General features: G+C 45.0%; 1 pseudogene across 1 annotated transcript; it reads right to left on the bottom strand.

Moving 5' to 3' along the window:
- Positions 1-616: 616 nt before the first annotated feature.
- On the bottom strand, positions 617-15116 carry LOC143549737 (GDSL esterase/lipase At1g28590-like; annotated as a pseudogene). Its single transcript, XR_013138186.1, has 5 exons — positions 14852-15116; positions 1677-1904; positions 1450-1598; positions 1105-1378; positions 617-969 (listed from the first exon to the last, which is right to left on the bottom strand). The product of XR_013138186.1 is annotated as a GDSL esterase/lipase At1g28590-like (transcript).
- Positions 15117-16147: the final 1031 nt, after the last annotated feature.

A 16147-nucleotide genomic window follows, 5' to 3' on the forward strand; every position in this document is an offset into this window, starting at 1 on the left:
GGTAATCTCGTGCCTTAGAGTGCTAAAAACAACCAACCGTTTCTAAATCAAGTTGTGAGATAGAGTATCGGGCAATGGAAAATACAACTGAAATCATATGGCTTACACATGTCCTATGAGAGCCCCATGCTTTACCTTCCAATCGTCCAACTTTGTTATGTGATAACAACAGTGCCATCTTCATAAGTCAAAATCTGGTGTCACATAAACAACAAAACATATTATTGACATAGACTATCATTTTTTTTTTGAGAATTGGTTTCCTTTACTCGGTTATATACTAAATTTGTTCCTACCAATCTCCAGGTAGCAGACATTTTTACAAAGAGTTTACCCGAATTGTTGTTTAATGCTTCCGTGTTATCCTACATGTTGGTCCACCACCTGTTAGATTAAAAAACCGGGGGGGGGGGGGGGGTGGTAAATAACATCCCTTAAATTATGCACATTGGTTAATGTATTCAAAGTAATTGTATTGTTATTTTAAGAAAGAGATTGACCTCCATGACTTATGGTTATCTCAATCCTATTTATAATCCAATATTATTGTAAATCAATCTCAATCACTATCACAATTTTAAGGATGCAATTGTAGCAATAGACACAGTTGAAAAAGAAATTCATGAGATTTATTAATGGAACAACGATTACAGGAATCATTTTTAATCGAAACAAAAGGAAAAGACAACGATTAACGTTGCAACTACTAACAAATATTCCATACAAATCACTTACATATAAACCGAGAATCCAACTCCTTAAGTTGATATAACGTAAATTGAGGCATAGAAAATAAATTGTTGGAAATTATTCGGTATGCTGCTTCAGTTAAATGTACTCCATCCCAACTAACATATGTGTCCGGATCATTACACACGGTTGCAGATGCATCTCCACATTCCGTTGTTTAATTGACATTATACCGCCCTTCACCTCCACAACACGCCTTCCAAGCTCCATTCGTGAACCCTAAACATTTAACAAATCGCGAATCAATAATGTAAGTATGCAATATCAAACTAGTTATTATTATTATTATTATTATTATTATTATTATTATTATTATTATTATTATTATTATTATTCATACTCATGTTAATTTACCAAACTTAGATGGGAAAAAGTAGATTTCCATGGCAGCATTGTAATAATCGGCATAGATGATGTTAACATCAGCATGAAGATCTTGAACTTGCTTTAGTTTAGTTTGCAACAATTTGTTGTGGTATTCGGCAAACTGGTTTAAACGAACTAGGAAACCGGTTGCAGGATCGTACTCTTCATTCTTAGAACCGCAGATTGTTAAATATGACGCAGAGCATCCAACTTGAAAGTTTCCAGGAACAACTAGTGATTTAGCCCCCATTTCAATAAAATCCTATAATTAAAAATTAAAATATTAAACAAACAAGATAATTTATCATACAATGATATAACACTGTAACTTACAGTGACTGCAGAGATGATGGTATCAACAACAAGAGGAACAAATGATTCAACCTCTTCGATTGGTTTACCCTTAAGAATTGGATAGTTGTAATCGTTTCCACCAATTTCTCCCATGAGGATCAAAGATCTTGCAATGAAATCTCTGCAACCTGTCATAGAATTATGATCACCAGAATATTTTAACACCTATTTGTTAGGGTTTGAACTAAGAAAATTGTATTGGTTACTTGAATGGTTGCCACAAATGGAAGGAAGTGATTGTTTAAACCATGCTAATTGAACTCCTAAAGATGCATTTGTCATGGGATTTACAATCCCTTTTTGTTTGAGAACTGATGAATCCAATGTTGTTGCACCTGCAACTGCATAATTCACTCCATGTTTGAATGTTACTGCATTGTTATTTCGATTTTCTTGCAGAAATGGTGGTATCAATGGCAACCCCAGACGCTCAGCTGCGTAGAAACGGATAAACTAAAACTGTGTAGAATAAATTTAAATTGTGATGACCAAAGGTGCCAAGATTTAATGTTGATTGTATAAAGTAACTATCAAACGGTAAGACACCCTATGTTTAAACAAACACTATATGATCATTTGCATATGGGGTGAGCCGAGCTTGGCTTGTTTTTTATTTGTAAATTAATTAACTTAGATTTTTAATTATCTGTATATATTGGTCTCTATAAAGCTTGGCTCGTTTAAAGTTTTGTATCGATCTGATCATAAGCAGCTCGCAAGCAACCTGACTTGTTTGTACCCCTAAAGATCATGACTGAAGAGGTATGTACCCGCCTCAACACCGAGCAAGGCGGGTCAACCCACAAGATATAGACAAGAGGCTTGAAATCAAGACATTACGAAGTCACAAAGCCAAAACCTATGCGCATGGCGCATATCACATATGCTCAGGCATCATATGCCCAGGCACCACACATGCTCAGGCATCATATGCCCAGGCACACATATGCTCGCGCATCACATATGCTCACGCATATCACATATGCGCGTGGCGCATCAGCGCGCGGCGCATATCACATGCTCGTGCATATCACATCTGCGCATGAAACATCTGCGCGTGAGAATAAAGAGAAGACCTCGCGCATCCTCAGGATTGGCGCATATCACACATGCACATAATCAACCTCGTCCTTATCCAAATCAGGATTAGGGCAACCTTGATTGTGCACGTCAGACAACCTTCCAGAAGGTATCTTTTTAAGGAATAAGAATATGCTGATGTTGACAGCTGCCAAATGAAGGACGGACAACTCAGCATAACCTATGTGCTACCACGTGATTACAACCAATGAGAAAGCACCAGGTGTCCCAGAGGACACGTGGCGCAGAGCAATTGGAGGAGGCCAACAAGGCTGAGCCTAATCAGTGGAAACCCTAGCACTATAAATACAGCATCAACTCCACAAGGAAAAGATCATCCTACAACACACAGTTACAGCCAGTAACATATTCAATCATATTCAATCACATTCACTCACAAGCAGTTACAGTCAGTAACACACAATCACAGCAAATTACAGAGTATTCAGCTATTAAGCAATACTCACCAGATTTCCTTACTCCGATATTATTATCTTCTCCACAAATACTTATTCTCACACCGGAGGGTTACCCCAAAGAGGACCCCTCTGTCCCTTTCTGAGGGGTAAGTTAACGGTGCTGTTCATTTTGTAGGTGGAAGAACCCAGATCCAAGAAAACCATCGGTGAAATAGTATAATCACACCCGAGGAAAGTAGATCGTCTACCAGTGAGTCGATCCACGTTTCTTCATTGGCGCCATCCACTGTTACAACGGCAACAAGATCTCATCAGATCTCTATAAAAAAAACCAATTTTCACCATGGTTTCTGGCGTTCGTAACGTTGATCAAGTTCTGGAGGATATTGAACGTGAGGATGTTAATGAGGGACAACAGTTTCTGAGGGCGCCGCTTGATAATACGCGCGCCACCAGTAACCGTCCTTTCATCACAACTCCTCATGGCCAGACTGAAACTCCTCCAGACGATCTTACGTTACAAAATCTTGCCGGCGCGAAACAAAAAGGACTAATGGGTCCAGAGGATGAAACTAGTGACCCCAAAGAATGGCTCATAAACGAGCAACGGCGCCTAATGGACAAGTATAATGAGATGGTCAAACAGAAAAAGTTAGCTGACTTAACACAAAGGCAAGCGTTTGACAAGCAAAACATCCATGGAACAAAACGGGCGCGCGCGCCGGAAGATGGTCATTCCATTCACACTGCACACACTGAGTTCAGTGATGAAGAAGTGCACAGCATGAGGAAGACGCGAGATACTCATGCAGGAGGCTCACAGCTCCGCGCGCCTGTGAACATGGCGCCTGGAGCCAGAGCCGATCTGGATCTGCACATGCCGTACAGCCCACCAGTTAGAGGGCAAGTGGACGTAACCACACCGTACAGACCGGCCATCTTGGTGAAACATTCAAAGTTCACTGAGCGCATCGCTAAGGCTCCCATCCAGCACAAAACCAAGATGCCAAGTGGTTTGGGCAAATATGACGGCACAACAGATCCAGACGATTTCTTGCAAGGTTTTTACAACACGGGAAACCTAGAGAGCTGGACGATGCCAACATGGTGTCACATGTTTGCTCGCTGCCTCACGGGTGCGGCGCGTGTCTGGTTCGAGAGCTTGCCGACTGGGCAAATTGATGGGTTCGAGGAACTATTGGAAAAGTTCCAAGCCCACTTCGTACAGCAGCGCAGACACACGCGCGATCCTGATGACATCATGCACTGCGTGCGCAGGAATGATGAAACGATTGAAGACTACATCACTCGTTTCAATCAGGAGTCTCTGGCAATCGGAGGTATAACTGAGCAACTCCTGCGCGTGGCCTTTATACAAGGCGCGCGCAGTGATCAACTCCGCCGGGCTCTCGTAAGCAGAGATGGCATGCCCACCACATGGAACAAGTTAATGGAAGCATCGCGAGTTTTCGCGAGGAACGAAAAACAAATTGCCCAAGATAGGGCAAGAGAAAGAGCGCATCAAGCTGAGTCACCGCGCAGCAAAGAAAAGAGGGGCAAGCAGAACTCTGTATGGTCCAGGTTGCAACCAACCAGTTTTTCTTCCGCAGAAAAGCAGGCGCAACCAACCTCACCCCAGCCCCAAAAAGATGTTCGTAATCGCGGGGAGGGTGACAGGAGGGAGGGCGGCAGGGATTCTAATAGACCTCTGCCAAGAATATGGACTCCCCTCACTAAAACGCCTTCACAGGTGTTAAGCACTGAGAACGTCCACTTCAAAAGCCCCAAGCCACTACACTACAAGGGACCATCAGACAGTGGCAAGTACTGTGAGTTTCACAAATCCACAGGACACAACACCGATGCATGCCACCACTTGAAGGATGCAATTGAGAAGGATGTGAAATCAGGCAAGCTGGCTCACCTGGTAAAAAACTCAAGACCAGAAAATGAACAACCAGAAGGAGCCTCTGCCAGCAAAAAGTACAAAAGAATCTGTGTAGCCGAGGGAGGAAGGCAAGGGCAAACATCAAGAAAGAGAAGCGCGCAAATACAAGGAGATTGGCGCGAGCAACAAGTAATCTTCCCAAGAATCAGGGGAGGCCCTTCCATCAGCAGTCCTCTTGTTATCACTACACACATTGCTCATTACGAGGTGTCAAAAGTCCTGGTGGACACTGGCAGCGAATCAGACATCATGTATGAGCAATGTTTCAGAAAACTTGATCCGGCAGACCAAGCAAGGCTTGAGATTGTGAATGCACCAATCTCTGGTGTTTCAAATGAAATCATTCATCCCCTAGGTCAAATACAATTTGAGCTAACTATGGGGGATGAGAAACACAAGCGAGCCGAAGTTGTTAACTTCTTGGTCTTGCCCACCACTTCTTGCCACAATATGATCTTGGGTAGGGGAACGATTGCCCAATTCAACGCCATACCGTCGCCAGCGCACGGCGCGTTGGGGTTCCCAACACCAACAGGTGTAACTTTTGTATACCGAGATCATTTGTGCGCAGTGACAAGTACTCCGCGGGAGGGGAGAATGAAAATTCCAATGGCAGAAAACGCGCCAGAGGAATGGATTCTCAACCAGAAATTCCCGGAGCAAAAAATCACAATTGGCGCTACGTTATCAGACGACACGAGGCTGAGAATGAAAAGGTTGCTCACAGCATATATGTCGGTCTTCGCGTGGCAACACTCTGATATGACTGGGGTTCCGCGCGACCTGGCGCAGCATTCTCTAAACACCTTCAAGTCTGTAGAGCCAATTGCTCAAAAGAAGAGGATCATGGGGGATGAAAAGGCGAGGGCCATGAATGAGCAGGTTGAGGATCTACTGCGCGCAAACATCATCCGCCCGATACGATACCAGACGTGGGTAGCCAATCCTGTGATGGTAAAGAAAAGTAACGGGTCGTGGAGGATGTGCATTGACTTCAAGGACCTCAACAAAGCGTGCCTAAAGGATTGTTACCCCCTACCTAACATCGATGCAAAGGTGGACTCCGTGGCGCCTTTCAAGCTAAAATGTTTCCTGGATGCCTACAAAGGCTATCACCAGATTCAAATAGCACCACAAGATGAGGACAAGACCGCATTTAGAACCGACAAGGGTGTTTTTTGCTACACAAAAATGCCCTTTGGTTTGAAGAATGCGGGCGCCACCTACCAAAGACTTATGGATGCCGTTTTCAGCGAGCAAATCGGAAGAAACCTAGAAGTCTATGTGGATGATTTGATGATCAAGAGCAGGGAGGAAAAGCAAATGCTCAAAGACATCGAAGAAACCCTTGGGCGCCTAAAGGAAGTTAACATGAAGCTCAATCCGAGCAAATGTACTTTCGGCGTACTAGAAGGAAAATTTCTAGGTGTAATGGTCACCAAGGATGGCTTCAAGGTGAACATTGAGAAGGTGGAGGCCATTCTTGACATGCCCTCGCCATCCACCATGAAAGAAGTTCAGAAGCTCAATGGTAGATTGGTTTCAATCAACAGGTTCCTAGCGAACCATGCAAGCAAATCTACCCCATTTGTCAACACATTGAGGAATTGCTTAAAGAAAAGCCAATTCAAATGGACTCCTGAGGCCGAGCAAGCTTTCAGTGAGATTAAAGAATGTTTGATAAATCTGCCCGCGCTCACAGCTCCACTTCCTGGTGAAACTCTGACACTGTACCTATCAGCAGGAGAGCGCGCCATCGGCGCAGTATTGTTGGTGGATCGCAAGGGAATCCAAACGCCAATATACTATGTGAGTCGGGTGCTGACAGATCCTGAGACGCGCTACTCCATCATGGAAAAGTTAGTTTTGTCACTAACATACGCGTCGCGCAAGCTTCATAGATATTTCAATGGTCATCCCATTGAAGTACTGACTGGTTACAACATCTAGCAAGTCTTGCGGCGCCCCGCGCTCTCGGGAAGGCTGACAAAGTGGGCGCTGGAATTAGGAGAGCACACGATCTCCTATAAGCCCCGTCCAGCAATAAAGGGACAAGTCTTGGCTGATTTCATTGCAGAAGTCCCAGAAGGAAGAATTGAAGAGGCTCAGCGCGAGGTAGACCCTCCGCGAGCCAATGATGAAGAAAATGTTTGGAGATTGTTCACGGACGGAGCTTCAAACAATGAAGGTTCCGGCGCAGGTCTCAAACTGGTGGATCCAGAGAATCATGAATATACTTACGCCATCAGGTTGGACTTCAAAAGCACCAACAATGAGGCTGAGTATGAAGCCCTGCTGGCTGGCCTGCGCATCGCGCACAAATTCGGGGTTAAAAAGCTAGAGGCCCATGTTGATTCATACTTGGTAGCAGCACAGGTCAATGGCCTTTATGATGCCAAGGAGAGCACCATGCCTCTATATCTAGAGCAGGCGAAAAAGCTCATCGAGCAATTTGACTGCTTCAGAATCATTCATATTCCGCGCAGTGAAAACAAATCTGCAGACGCGCTGAGTAAGATGGCATCAACCAGTTTTGATCACTTTGGCAAAGATGTCAGGGTAGAAGTAATGAGCAACCCGTCGGTGGTAGCGAAGTCTGTCCTGATAACTCATACAACCCCTTCATCATGGATAACTCCAATAATGGAATTCTTGAAGGAGGGAAAGGTACCAGATGATCGCGCGCAAGCGAGGAAGATAAGACATAAGGCGCAGAACTATGAACTGCTTGACGGTACATTATATCGACGCTCTTATCTTGGGCCGCTCATGAAATGCCTAGATGCTGAGGAAGCAAGCTATGTGATCAGAGAGATACACGAAGGAATCTGTGGAATTCATGCTGGCCCGCGCATGGTGGTTGCCAAGGCAATGAGCGCAGGCTACTATTGGCCAGGCATGTACTTGGACGCTTTAAAGAGATCCAAAAATGCAAAGCATGTCAGAGCTATGCGCCAAACACCATGCGGCCAAAGAACAATTTGATTCCAGTGACCTCCGCATGGCCTTTCCACAAATGGGCAATCGACATTGTGGGTCCCCTACCGCAAGCGCCTGGGCGAGTAAAATTTTTGGTAGTGGCAGTAGACTATTTCACAAAATGGGTTGAAGCCAAGCCACTAGCAAAAATCACAGCCGAAGTGATGAAACAGTTTATCTGGAGCCACATCATATGTCGTTTTGGCTTGCCCATGGAAATTGGGAGCGATAATGGCAAGCAATTCACTGACAAGAAGATATCCAGCTGGCTCAAGGAATTGCGCATCAACCAAATTTTCACTTCAGTTTATCACCCTCAGGGGAATGGACAAGTGGAACGCGCGAACCAAAGCTTGTTAAATGGGCTGAAGAAAAGGTTGGAGGGAGAATCCCATTCTTGGGTCGAAGAGCTACCTAATGTCCTGTGGGCACACAGGACATTAGGCAAAACCAGCAATGGCGAATCCCCGTTCAGCCTAACCTATGGAACAGAGGCAATGATTCCAGCAGAAGTTGGATGCCCATCCCATAGAGTGCTCATGATGAGCAAGATTGATAACGAGCGCGAAAGAAGGTTGGATCTCAACTTACTTGAAGGGCGCAGAGAGGCGGCTATCATCAGTGAAGTCAAGTACAAGAAAAAGTTGGAAAAATATTACAACCAGCGCGTGAAATAATGCCACTTCAAGAAAAATGATTTTGTCCTTCGAAACAATGAAGCTAGTCGCGCGATACCCCCGGGAAAAATGTCCCCCAATTGGGAGGGACCTTATCAAGTCTTGGAAGAATTGGGAAAAGGCGCATACACCTTAAAAGATTTGAATGGAAAGAAGATCCCGCGCGCATGGAACGCAGCACAGCTTAGAAAATGTTTCATGTAAAAATATCAAGTTTGTAATCAAGGCTTTTCAAGCCATTATGAATAATGATACGTGCTATCTTCTCTTAATGTGGATTCTATTTTGCATACATGTTTCACACTTCCCTTTATTGATTTTGAGCAATATGACAACATTGTATTGACATCAAAACGAAATAAAACGAAGTAAAACATACATGCGCGAGCTTCAAGCTCAAACGCGTTAAAGAGTCTTAACTCTAAAACGTCAGGGCCTTAGCCCAATAATGTGAGCCTTAGCTCAAATCACTCACAACATCCATCCTACATGCTGCGCAGACTGACCATAAATACCTAAGCACAACTAAGGCAAAGCGAATGCCAAAACATAGTTGTTAAGGTCTCAGGTCGAGGTCGCGCATAAAATTGTAATGGATATCTGAGTAACACATTGACGCGTAAGGCTAAAAAACTCATAATTCCATACACGCGCGATAACGTCGCGTAAAAGAGGAATAATGAAAACGCCAACACACGTGTCAACATAATCAAGATATGGCAAAATCACTTACAATATGACAAGGGTTAAGTATAATAAATTCCTTACAACCTTGTTCTTATTCCAACGTGCAAGCATATCTTATATTCAACAAGCAAACATGCGATATAAAGAGATGAATAGGAATGCGCAAGATGAGAAGAAGGGAAAAACAGAATTTCATTCAAAAGCATTGAAATTTACAAGTTTACAAGATGAGATACAAACTACAAATAAAAATAAAAAACATGAAGGGCTTCTCAAGTCTCCACGTTGACATCAGCCTCTTCATAATCCTCATCATCGCCCTCAGCATCTGGCGCAGCCGGCTCCTCGTCATCTCCAAACTGACCATAGTCAAGTTGTTCATCTTGAATGGAGTCTTCTAGCACGACAGTGTCAGGAGCGGATCCTTTGGCCACGCCAGAGCCGCTAGCAACGCCAGCATTCGCCGCACCATCATCGCCGCCGCCAGCCCCTTCGCACTCGTCAAGTAATTTCTTTAGCGCGACGAGATCGGGCTGGTCAGCAAGCGCGGATATCTGCAAATCATAAGCAAAAATATGAGTACAAAAAGACTTAGAAAATAAGTCAAGGTAATCTCATTAAGGCTAAACTACCTGCGCAAGGATGGGAATGGGAGTATTCATATATTTCTCCCCCATCGCGGCCATTTCCGCGCAGGCCGTGTCGCTCTGATAAGGGTACTCGGATGGGTTCTTCTTCAACATGCCATATTCGTAACCATCCGTGAACCCTTCAGCTCGGCCCACCAAGCGCGCGGCAGCGTTGCAATCCATCACCAGGGCCTGAAACTCGCCTGAGTATTTCATCGCGTAAGCGCAACGAGTCATGCCCTGTGAGATCAGCCATTGGCGATCCTGCGCGAGGCCAGCAACAGACGTCTCGAGGGCAGGAACCTGAGAGTTTAATAACTCAACAGCTTCTTTAGACTTTTTTAGCTCCTCTTTGTCGGACGCTGCTGCCGCCAAGATTTCTTCTTTTTCAGCTCGCGCAGCATCAAGTGCTTCCTGGCTAGACGCTGCCGTCGCCAAGGCTTCATCTTTATCGGCCTGCGCGGCCGCCAGCTCCCTCTTCAGGCGCGCAACCTCACTATACAGTGATGATTTTTCAGTGACAGACTGGACAAGAGCTTGGTCACGCGCCTCCGCCTCCAGCTCCAAGTCGCGCGCTCTGCGCGCGTACTTGGCCGCGTCCGCCTCCCCCGCCTGCAGCTTCTCCCGCGCCGCCTGAAGCTCATGCCCGCGCTTCACGAAGGCGCTGTTGGCACTGGCTCGGTTCTCACTGAGCTCTGCTTGGAGCTTCTCAGCTCTTTCGCGAGCATCAGAAAGATGCCAAGCAGACACCTTAGCCTCTTGCTTGGCTTCCGCAAGAGCATCACGTACTTTAACGTAATCAGAGCGAAGCTCTTGGGAGGCAGCAATGAAGGCCGACCCAGCAAACATATGATCGTTGAGCAGGTCGTCGCGAGCGCGGTCCTCCTGGAACCTCCTTTCAGATGGAGGCACAGCATGAGCCCAGAATTCCGCACACACACCCATGGACTGAAAAGTACTGTCTTCAGTAATATTCCATCTCGGGCGGTAAGTGTGATCGGATTCCTGCAAAAAACAAAGAAATTATCTAAGTCATCAAAACATTAAGATGGAAGTCCGCGCAGCGAAGCAAAAAAGAACCTATACCTGCGGGGATGAAGCAGAAAAATCAGCGCCAGCCCCACGAGAAGGCTCCGCCGCGAAACCTCGTGGCGCTGCAGGGCTGGCGCGGGCGCCTGCGGAGTCTTCAACTTCAAACTCCTCACCCTCCTCTGAAATAGGCCTCTTCTCCTGAGACCTAGAATCAAAATCGGTCTCGCAGGGAGGGCTATGCAATGGAGGAGGTGAGGGAGGTCTCGACGCCGCCAAGTCGGCGCGCAAAACGGCCTCCTGCTCCTTAGTAATGCCGATGAGGGGAGATTCATCGCTTGCAGGAGCAGGAGCAGGAGCAGAGCCAGCGGCGCTGGCGCCGGCGCCAGGAGTGCCGCCAGAAGCTTGTACGCCAGCTACAGCTTCTATGAAAAAATCAACAACAAGAAATGGTTAATGACTTGATCTAAAAGAAAGTCAGAAAATAAGAGCGCAATACGTACCCTGGCGCAACTCCGTTCGCGCAGCAAACATCGCCATGAAGTCCATTCTACCCTTCTTTGAGGGTAAAACGGGGGACTTCGAAGTGACCTCCGGCGCAGCCTCGGCATCTTGTTGCGCTGTCACCGGCTCTAGAAACATTTGAGTGAGCAAAGATTCATTAGTAATTCTATCAGAATCGCGCTCACAGAATCATAAAAGATAAGCAAAGGATAACCAAAATATACCTGTCGAATGCGCAACACCACTTCCATTTTCCGCCGCGAGAAAGGAGGAGGTAGCGCCACCATATCTCAAGTGGACAGGAGGTCTGCCCACTTTGTGAGGCAGGGAAGCCAAGGAAACCCTGGTGGTAAACTCCTGGGTTTTCCCAAATCCCCCCTCTTTAGTAGGAGGATCCTGAACAACAGGGGCATCATCCTTCTTCTGCTTCTTACTGGCCCCTGCGCCAGTTTTCCCCTTAGCTTTACGCTTTAGTTGGGGCGGCTCCTCCTCCTCCTCCTCCTCCTCTTCCGCGAGCTCCAGCTCGTAGTTTTCGAGCGCATCTACAATACACACAACAGAAGTGTTAGCAAAATTTGGTATTATAAGGAAAATGCATAACTACAAAGGCTTACCAGGCGCATCGCTATCGAAGACAAATCCCAGATCAACAGGGATGAACATGTCATCAAAGCGATCAGGGAAACCAACCTCCCCAGCGCCGAGCTCGACGGATCCACCCTCCATGTGCTCATCATTGGCGGCATGGATATACTCCTTGGTGACTGCACAAAACAAGTCAAATGATATCAGCAAAAAGAATTATATTCGCGCAGAAGTAAAGCAATGAGATTAACTTACACAATCCGTCTACTTGGATAACGGGCTCAAGCGCGCTGTCCGCCCACCTCCTGCTCATACCAACCCCCACCAGCGCCTCCTCACAAATGTTCTTGGCGGGGGATGGTTCAGCGGACAACTTATTAACCCAGGCGCCAGTTGGGTTCTTGAGAACACCCACATCCGCAAGCGCAGAAGATATCGCGCGCATGGTCATACGGATGGGGATCACACCAGCCCTGATGTAAAAAAACCTCTCAGACCAGTCATGAAGGCTCTTGAATGAAACAGTGGAGCACTTCACCTTCTGACTGCGAGGAATGAAAGAGAACCAAGAATCTTGGATCTTGGGCTTGTAAAAAAACTGAAAGCGCCGAGGGGTGGGCTCCTCGCGCTGGGATTTGCACATGAACTCGAAGTGAGTCATGCGCACAAGTCCAAACGGATGGACTTGGGATATATGAATCCCATAGAACTTCAGCAGCGCACCCACAAACCTTGTCATCGGGAGACGAAGGTTGCAGTGGGTGAAAAAATGGCTATATAGGGATATATAGCCGGCAAACGGGTCCGCCGCCGTTTGCCCCGCCACAGGCAACATGCAGCCAAACAGGGGGGGAAAACCCTGAGAGGCAATAAGGCTGTCAAGATCAGCCTGCCTCAATTTGCAGGGGATTTCATTCCACCTCTTCACGGCCTTGGCCCTCCCTACCTCCTCCGATGAGACCTCAGCAGCCTTCTTCCCCTTGCCGGTCTTCTTCAATGTAGACATTACTAACGATTTTCTACGGCAATGTATGGGGGAGATTGTGTGGTCTGAACTATCAGACATACAAGTGTAAAAACGAACGGAGGATGCTTCTGAAGAACAGAAACCTAGAAGCAGAAGACGGTAATCGGAATAGAATGAAAGAAAGAAAAGAGCTATGAATATTAAACAAGAAGATGAAGGATAAAAAAACTCTAAGGGCTGGCTTTTATAGGCCCAGGAGAGAGAAATTTTGGTGCTGAACGGACTTCACGCGCACCCACTAGCAGGTCTAAGCCAATGCGAGCGCGACACGTGTCCCTGACACTGTGTGAGGGGACATGAAAGGAAACTATACGGCTGCTGCCAGAGTTCACGCGCCACCACTCGCAGGAACGGACCAACGCGAGCGCGACACGTGTCCCTGACAGCATGTGAGGGGACACGAAAGGCAACTGTAGCACCTCGAGCACACGAAAGGCCTGACACGTCTCCATCACTGGCCCACGTCAGCAACAACCAACCACGTACAGGGACGATTCGTTTGCAACCAAAAGGATAGAATTTCGCGCAACGGTGAATAATAAGAAGAAAAACACAAACCCCTACTAAAAAAACAAACTGTTAAGTCTAATACCTATCTTGCCTCGCTCGCGCGAGACAAGACACACATTAGACTGGGGGGGCTTGAAGAGGTATGTACCCGCCTCAACACCGAGCAAGGCGGGTCAACCCACATGATATAGACAAGAGGCTTGAAATCAAGACATTACGAAGTCACAAAGCCAAAACCTATGCGCATGGCGCATATCACATATGCTCAGGCATCATATGCCCAGGCACCACACATGCTCAGGCATCATATGCCCAGGCACACATATGCTCGCGCATCACATATGCTCACGCATATCACATATGCGCGTGGCGCATCAGCGCGCGGCGCATATCACATGCTCGTGCATATCACATCTGCGCATGAAACATCTGCGCGTGAGAATAAAGAGAAGACCTCGCGCATCCTCAGGATTGGCGCATATCACACATGCACATAATCAACCTCGTCCTTATCCAAATCAGGATTAGGGCAACCTTGATTGTGCACGTCAGACAACCTTCCAGAAGGTATCTTTTTAAGGAATAAGAATATGCTGATGTTGACAGCTGCCAAATGAAGGACGGACAACTCAGCATAACCTATGTGCTACCACGTGATTACAACCAATGAGAAAGCACCAGGTGTCCCAGAGGACACGTGGCGCAGAGCAATTGGAGGAGGCCAACAAGGCTGAGCCTAATCAGTGGAAACCCTAGCACTATAAATACAGCATCAACTCCACAAGAAAAAGACCATCCAACAACACACAGTTACAGCCAGTAACATATTCAATCATATTCAATCACATTCACTCACAAGCAGTTACAGTCAGTAACACACAATCACAGCAAATTACAGAGTATTCAGCTATTAAGCAATACTCACCAGATTTCCTTACTCCGATATTATTATCTTCTCCACAAATACTTATTCTCACACCGGAGGGTTACCCCAAAGAGGACCCCTCTGTCCCTTTCTGAGGGGTAAGTTAACGGTGCTGTTCATTTTGTAGGTGGAAGAACCCAGATCCAAGAAAACCATCGGTGAAATAGTATAATCACACCCGAGGAAAGTAGATCGTCTACCAGTGAGTCGATCCACGTTTCTTCAATGACCTTATGAAAATCAAAATATAAATAAACAGAATATGTTTTCGTATAGAAAGGAATTGCGAGCAAGACTACAACGTCTAAATTGTATGAAATCGGCAGGTCGACTGTAGTTAAGTAAACAGATTCGCGATCACATTGTGAGATAGAGAAGTTACCAAGGAAATCAATAATGAGGCGGCCACTGGAACAACGGCCAGTGGGATGATTGGTGAAGTTTTGGCCGTAAGGTGGTGAAAAGTAGAATAGCTGTTGGTTTAATACGGAGGCGAGATGTTTAAGGTTACCAGTGTCGGCAATGAAGTCGCCGAAGCTGATAATGAAAGTATAGCAACCATTAGCATACAAAGAAGTACTGCATAATGATATTAAAAGCTCGAAAATACCCATAAAAATTATGGAAAAGGAAGAACAAGAAGCCATTAGAAAAGAGAGAGAAAAAAGAATGCTGTGATTGTTTATGTTGATGATGGCCACTATTATATACCGTTTACGATGGGGTTGGTTAGTTAAAAAGGAAATCATTAAAATAGAAATGTGACACTTTTAGCAAAGCACATGTACAATACATTAAAAATAAATATACCAAAACAAGCCAATTAATATAATCCAATAATACGACGCTTATCAGCTTATGTAACGTGGCGTTTTTAGAGTTTACTATTAGAAAGAAAAGATGGGAGGGAGAAGTTATGATGGAAAAATAAAGCTAAGGACATGAAAATATAATTGTATTTTGTGTTTCCAAGTTTAAAGGAAAAGAAAAGAAAGTAAGTATTTTATGTGTTTCCAGTAAAAAAAATAAAAGAAAAGAAAGGTATAAATTTGCAGTTATACACTTAGGGTCAAGTTGTTCTACAAAGGGTAACAAAAATGAAAGTGTGAGAAGCCATAATTAATTGACATGTGTCAAGTGGAGATCAAAAGAAAAAGGGGCATAGAGGTAATTGTACACATTTTCTCTCTCCACATGCAAGGCACATGTTAATACCTCATCATTTTAAAACGTTTATAACTTTTTCGTATGATATTTTTTTAAAGAAAAAATTTATCATAATAACAAGTGTTTTATTATCTTTAATATGAGTATGATTCTTATTATATAAAATTTAAAACAAAAATCACGTCGTTGTGTCTTTTCGCACACCATTGTATATTTTTTCGTCATTGTGTACTCTTTTTGCACACCATTGTGTCTTTTTTCGTCATTGTGTCTTTTCGCACACCATTGTGTCTTTTCGCTTATTATCGTGTCTTTTTTCGTCATTGTGTCTTTTCGCACACCATTGTGTCTTTTCGCTTATCATTTTGTCTTTTTTCATCATTGTGTCTTTCAACTCATCATTATGTTTTTTTAAATACTAATAACACCGTTGTGTAATAATAATATGTAAAAATAATGATAAAATAATAACAAATTATCTAATACATAAAACACAATGATTAATACATGT

This window comes from Bidens hawaiensis, unplaced genomic scaffold (genome assembly GCF_021521415.1).
Source record: "Bidens hawaiensis isolate Kalapana, Puna unplaced genomic scaffold, B.hawaiensis_p1.1 tig00015764_1, whole genome shotgun sequence".
NCBI classification, from domain to species: domain Eukaryota; kingdom Viridiplantae; phylum Streptophyta; class Magnoliopsida; order Asterales; family Asteraceae; genus Bidens; species Bidens hawaiensis.